Below are 6,000 nucleotides of genomic sequence, written 5' to 3'. Positions count from 1 at the left end.
ACTAAACTTCTTTCTTGTTAGAATGTTTTAAATAAAATTTATACAATAACTTTTTACAATATTTAAGTCTTTACACAACGCTATTATACATCAACTTTAGTTTTACGCGCGAGTAATTGAAAAACATAATAAGAAAATCGTCACAACTCATTTCTCGCCCTTTTGGCGATAAAGGTAGACCTCGCATGAGGTAAAACTTCTTGAAATCTGCCACTTGCAGTAAGAATGAAAGATTAACTTAAGTTTGCAAAGTAACATAAAATTTTACTTATCTTTGTGATATTCGGACATCCTTTTCTGGGCCCAGTCTTTAAAGGTATTGCAGATAGTAGTTTGATTTATCCTCCTGCTTGTACGGGCTCGCCCTTCAGTGCCTTCCTCTGGAAGCTTCCTTTTTTCACCAGTTCGGTCACCCTTGAATACCTTTTTTTTCTCCTCTGCTTGTGGTCTTGGCCGTTTGATGGCAGCTGGTCTTGGCGGAACCGGGAAACTTCTGTCGTGTTCCTGCTTGGACCTCGTTGCTGGCCGTTCAAATTTTCCTTGTAACTTTTCCTCCGCCGCTGATGGCCCTTTCGCAGTTCGGCTACATTTACTGGGGAGAGTCCTGTCGGATGAGTAGATCTTCCATTTTAGAGCCGGGTTATAGTTGCCGTCATTTCTCCTGGTTCTCTTCACATACGTCGTCCTTCTCCCTTCTTCATTCTGGGGGTCTTCGTGAACTCTCTTCTCTGGACGGTGGAACGGCTTCTTTTTCTTGCTCCCTTCAATTTTTCCGCGGGGAAATTTTCTTTTCACTTGCTCCTGCCTCTTACTGGCTTGCCCTTGCACTTGTCGTTTTTCCACCTCTGGAGCTTGTGCCTGCGGTGTCTGCCGTGCCGGATCCTGCAAAAGATCTGAAAAGATTTGCATTTTATTACGATCGAAGTAGGGTTTGATTTGATCAATGTTTGCGGAGCAGGTTTCACCATTTCTAGCTTTTAACACTACTACAGCGTGAGTTATTTTTTTTATAACATATGGTCCTTCAAATCGTGGAAAAAATTTGGCAGTTTTATCTTCTGGTGCTGAAGAAAGTGAATGCTTAATTTTTAAAACTTCATCCCCTACTTTATAAGTTACTCCCCGTCGTTTCAAATTATAATTGGCAAAGTGGATGGATAGAGCTTCTGTTTTCTTTGTGCTACTTCCGTATTCTTTTTTGCTTCTTTTATTAGTTTTTCTATATCACCCATTTTAAATTCTGGGGCTCTTTGTTGCACATAAAATAATTTATCTAACGGCGTTATAATCTTTCTGCCTAGAAATAACTCAGCAGGAGTTTTGCCCGTTGTATCGTGTTTTGCGGTCCTAAGGGCGAAAGCAAATTCATTGACATAGTTATCCCAGCTTTTATGAAAATTTTTAACATAACTACGGATAATTTTCACTATATTTCTCTTGACCCGTTCCGCTATATTTGATTGCGGCCGATACGGGACCATTTTTAAATGACGTATGCCCAGTTTTGGGCACATGTCTTCAAATATATTACTTACAAATTGAGGACCATTATCCGATATAACTTTTAGGGGCGCCCCGTATTTTAAAATATACTTATTTAAAATAGAATCAGTAACTAATTTCGCGGAGGCTCGTTTTAAGGGAACAATTTCGGTCCATTTACTAAAACGATCAACCATAACAAGGAGATAGCGACTTTTATTTAACTGACTTTTTGAGAAAGGGCCCAATAAATCGATGCCAATTATTTCATTTGGAAATTCGGATTTAATACTATTTAGAAACCCGGCCGGGCGGAAATTAATATAATTAACTACTTGACATGTTGGGCAGGACTGGACATACGCCCTTGTTAACTTTTGCAGTTCAGGAACGTAGACTGCCTCGCGTACGCGTTGGATAGTTTTTCGAATACCAGCATGAGAAGCTAAAGGGCTGTCATGGAGCTCCTGCAGGATATTTAATCTAAGACTAGCTGGGATAACAGGTCGAAATTCGTTGTTGGAATTCGTAGTTTTTGTATAAAACAATAGACCATCTATTAGTTCGTAATGGGCCGCCCTATTTCTTATCGCCACAATATCTTGGTGGCTAAAATTTTCAGGATCCTTCAAATACTCATAAATACTTCCAAACTCAGGATCCTTACCCAGATCGGTTATTACAGTTTCTCGGGAATTTATTGTACATGCTGTAAGCATTGCCACCTTTACGGTATTACCTTGTTCGCCTATTTTAATTCTTGATAGGGCATCTGCTACGATATTTTCCTTTTTCCGGGGGTATGCTTGATTACCAGATTATATTCTTGCAGCTTGAGTGCCCATCTTATTAACCTTGGGGATAAATTTTTCCCTGAGTACAATCTAGTTACCGCCGCGTGATCAGAATATACTGTTATCGGCGCCTTTCCAAAATAGACTCGGAACTTTTGCACTGCTAACAGAACTGCAAGTGCCTCTCTCTCGGTCGCGGAATAGTTTCTTTGTGTTTGATTTAAAGTTCGGCTAAAAAATGCCACGGGCTGCTGATTTTGCGAAAGTACCGCTCCTACCGCATAATCCGAAGCATCCGCTGAAATTTCTAAATTCTCATCCTTTTCAGGAAATTTCAACACAGGGGCTTGCGTTAATGCTGGTTTTAATTTTTCGAAAGCACTATTGGCTTCGGCCGTCCACGAGAATCTTGCCTTTTTCCTTTTTAATTTTAACAATGGTTCAGCAATAGCTGCAAAATTTTTTATAAAGGACCTATAATATGAACAAACTCCTAGAAAAGAAGAGAGCTTCTTCGCCGTGGTTGGAGTCGGATACTTTTGTACAGCGATTATTTTTGATTCGTCTGTTTCTATTCCTTTCTGAGATATCTTGTAACCTAAATATTTTAATTCAGGGGCTGCAAATTTGCACTTTTCGACATTAACTTTTAGACCGGCCTCATTTAATAAAGAAAACACCTGTCTTAAATCTTGTACATGTTGGTCGAGATTATCACTAGTAATAATGATATCGTCTAAATAGATAAATGTGGACTTTCCAAGAACAGGTCTTAACACAATGTCCATGCATCGCTGAAATGTTGCCGGGGCCCCTGAAAGGTCAAACGGCATACGCAAAAATGCATAAGTGCCAGACTTTGTTATAAAAGCAGTCTTAGGCACGTCCTCAGGCCTAACCCCTATTTGAAAATAACTAGTCGTTAAGTCTAAAGTCGTCATAAATTTGGTTGATTTTATGTTCCTTAGAATTTCTTCAATGATCGGTAACGGATATACCGGATATTTAGTTATGGAGTTTAATTTACGGTAATCAATAGCGAATCTCCACCTTTTTGGATGCGTCTAAGGATAGTCATTATTTTTCTTACATAAAACCACCGGGCTAGCATAACTACTTGAGATGGGCGTTATGATCTTTTTACGTAGCAAAATCGGTAATATGCCATTCTATAATTTTTTCCTTATTCTTATCATACCGGTATGGTTTTTGACGAACTGGCATTGCATCTCCGGAAAAGGCGGTTCAGCCTTTTCTGAATGAACTGGTTTCATTGTCAGCTTAAGGGACGCTTCATTAAAATCCAGTGTTGCTTGTGCGTCTGAAAGAAAATCTATCCCTAAGATTATATGTGCTTGCAGATTCTTTAATATAAAAAACATCACCTTTACTTGTTCGTCCTTGATACGGATATACAACGGTACTTTACCTATGCACTTACATTTTTTTCCTTGCGCCGCTAACACTGTCGTATTATCCGAATTATATATGCGGTATTTGCGAAAATACTTCCTAAAAAAATCTTCTGCCACACAGGAACACTGCGCGCCGGTATCCAGGAGTGCGGTGGCTGGGATATTATTCACCAACACTTCAGTCTTCGGAAGAGTAAAATTTTTCACCATTACTATATTTAACTTGTAGGAAGAGGGGTTTTCGTGGCCTTCGGATTTCCGCACCCTCCCGTCAGCAGAAATCCGTTTTAGTTTAAATTATTTTTCATTTCCGTGCTTTCCTTCTTTTTCTCCTGGCCTTGAGACTTTTTTCCTGGGTTGCTATTGAACTGTCGACGTTCGCCGGATGTTTTTGAATGCTCGGGTTTCCTTGCCCACTGATTCGCTTTGCCTCCGCAGCCGTGTGCTTGAGTTTGCTGTAGTCTTGGCGTACCAAATTGGTTTAGCTGTTGATATTGGCGTCTTCTTTCGACGTCCGCCGTTCTTCTACTTTCAAACTGGATTGCTAGCTCAAATAACTTTTCCAGTGTAGTCGGATTTCTTAATTCAATAAAGTCTTGCACTTGGGGCAGTAACCTCGGCAAAATCACTTGAATTATTTCAGGATCCGGATGGTTTCCATACAAGAGTTTGAAGACGTGAATTTTTCTTAAAATAAAGCTTGAGAGGTTTTCGATTCTTTGTTGATATATACTAAAATGTTCCGTTTCTAATTTCGCGCGATCCCTTACAACAGGGAAGGCTTTTAGTAGGGCAGTCTTGAAATTCTCGTAAGTATAGGTGGGACTTCCTGCTTGACCCAAGAGACTTCTGCCTATACATTTGAACCAGTTAAGCGCTTGGCCCCTCAAAGTGCTGGTAGCTAAGGTAACTTTTTGAAACTCGTGCACGGGGTAGAGCATGAAGTGGTCATCCAATTTTTCCAAAAAACTGGTTACCGGTGAGTTTCCATTAAATGTTGCTTCTGGTTTCATCGAAGCGCGCATGGTCTGGACGATGTAACCAAATCCTTCCAGGGCGGCAGCTGGCATTTCTGGATTCTGAACCGTTTCTGCAGGCAGCACAGGTTCTTCTTGAAACTCGGCCATGGTTATTCTTCTTCGTTGGGCGCCACTATCAGGGTCAATGTTCCTTCTAACCTTCTTCGGGAACATGCAAGGACCTGACTCGGAACAGAGAGCTTACTAAAGCTATGTTCAAAACTGTGGGAAGTAAACAGGATACACAAGAAGGGTGTACTAAACCCTTTATTTTTCTCTATTTACAATGACTTCCGTACTTCGGAATACACCGACCCGCTACTTGGGGTCAAAACGTAAAAGTATAAAAACAAAACTAAACTCTAATTTAACTTTAGAATAATAAACGTGGAAGATTGGCCTTATAATAACAGGAAGCGTATGTAGTACAGAGAACTGTGAACACTACAATACGTTTAAAATTTATCAAGAGGATTAAAACCTCTGGCCTGGAAGGCAACAAGCAACTGCGTAACTTGTAAGGTAAGCGGCCTGCTTCAACTCACTGCTTCCTCTCTCTCGCTTGGCAAAAAGCCACAACTTAAATACTTGGCGTTCGCCAGACAAACTTTGCATAAAAACTTTAACGCTTATAATTCTGGCCGGAAGTAGAAAATAAGAAGTGATAGTAAAGATTTAAAATAAAATAAACGTTAGTAAAACTTAAGATCCTTACACCATAAATAAAAGATATAAACATGTACAGATACATTAGAGCATTCAGATACAGTACGAACTTTGTGTATGAAAAACCTGCCACAGCAAAAATATAAAATTATATATTGAACATACATATCACATACCCTGTTGCTGACATATTGAACTAGCTTATATGGACTTTTATGACTACTATCTTCCATTGTCAGAAGAGTAATTGCTCGGACCGTACTCAATTATTGTTTTCCGTTTCCTCTGGGCAATTCTGTTACTTTCTCGATTCTGGAACCAATTTGGCTCCTGGTTGCTTGAGGCTGTTAAGGGCTGTGTGTGGGCAAGAGAACACAAAATGGTCTGAATGACCCTTCTCCCCACATTCACAGTTACCATTCTCTCTCAAGCCAAAGCGCCAGAGGTATGAAGGAAAGGCCCCATGACCAGTGAGGAAATACGTCATGTAATTTCTATTAGTTTGGATTGTTGTCTTGACTTTGGGAATGAGATTGTAAACACTTCTCCCTGTGGCGGCTTGATCCCAACGTTCTTCGGCACTCTAAATATGCGGCGAGCAGAAAATCGTCTCGTGTGGATTGG

This window comes from Stegodyphus dumicola, chromosome 3 (genome assembly GCF_044657685.1).
Source record: "Stegodyphus dumicola isolate Sdum_Otavi_A_Nest chromosome 3, ASM4465768v1".
Classification (NCBI taxonomy): domain Eukaryota; kingdom Metazoa; phylum Arthropoda; class Arachnida; order Araneae; family Eresidae; genus Stegodyphus; species Stegodyphus dumicola.
This window is presented reverse-complemented; position numbering follows the sequence as displayed.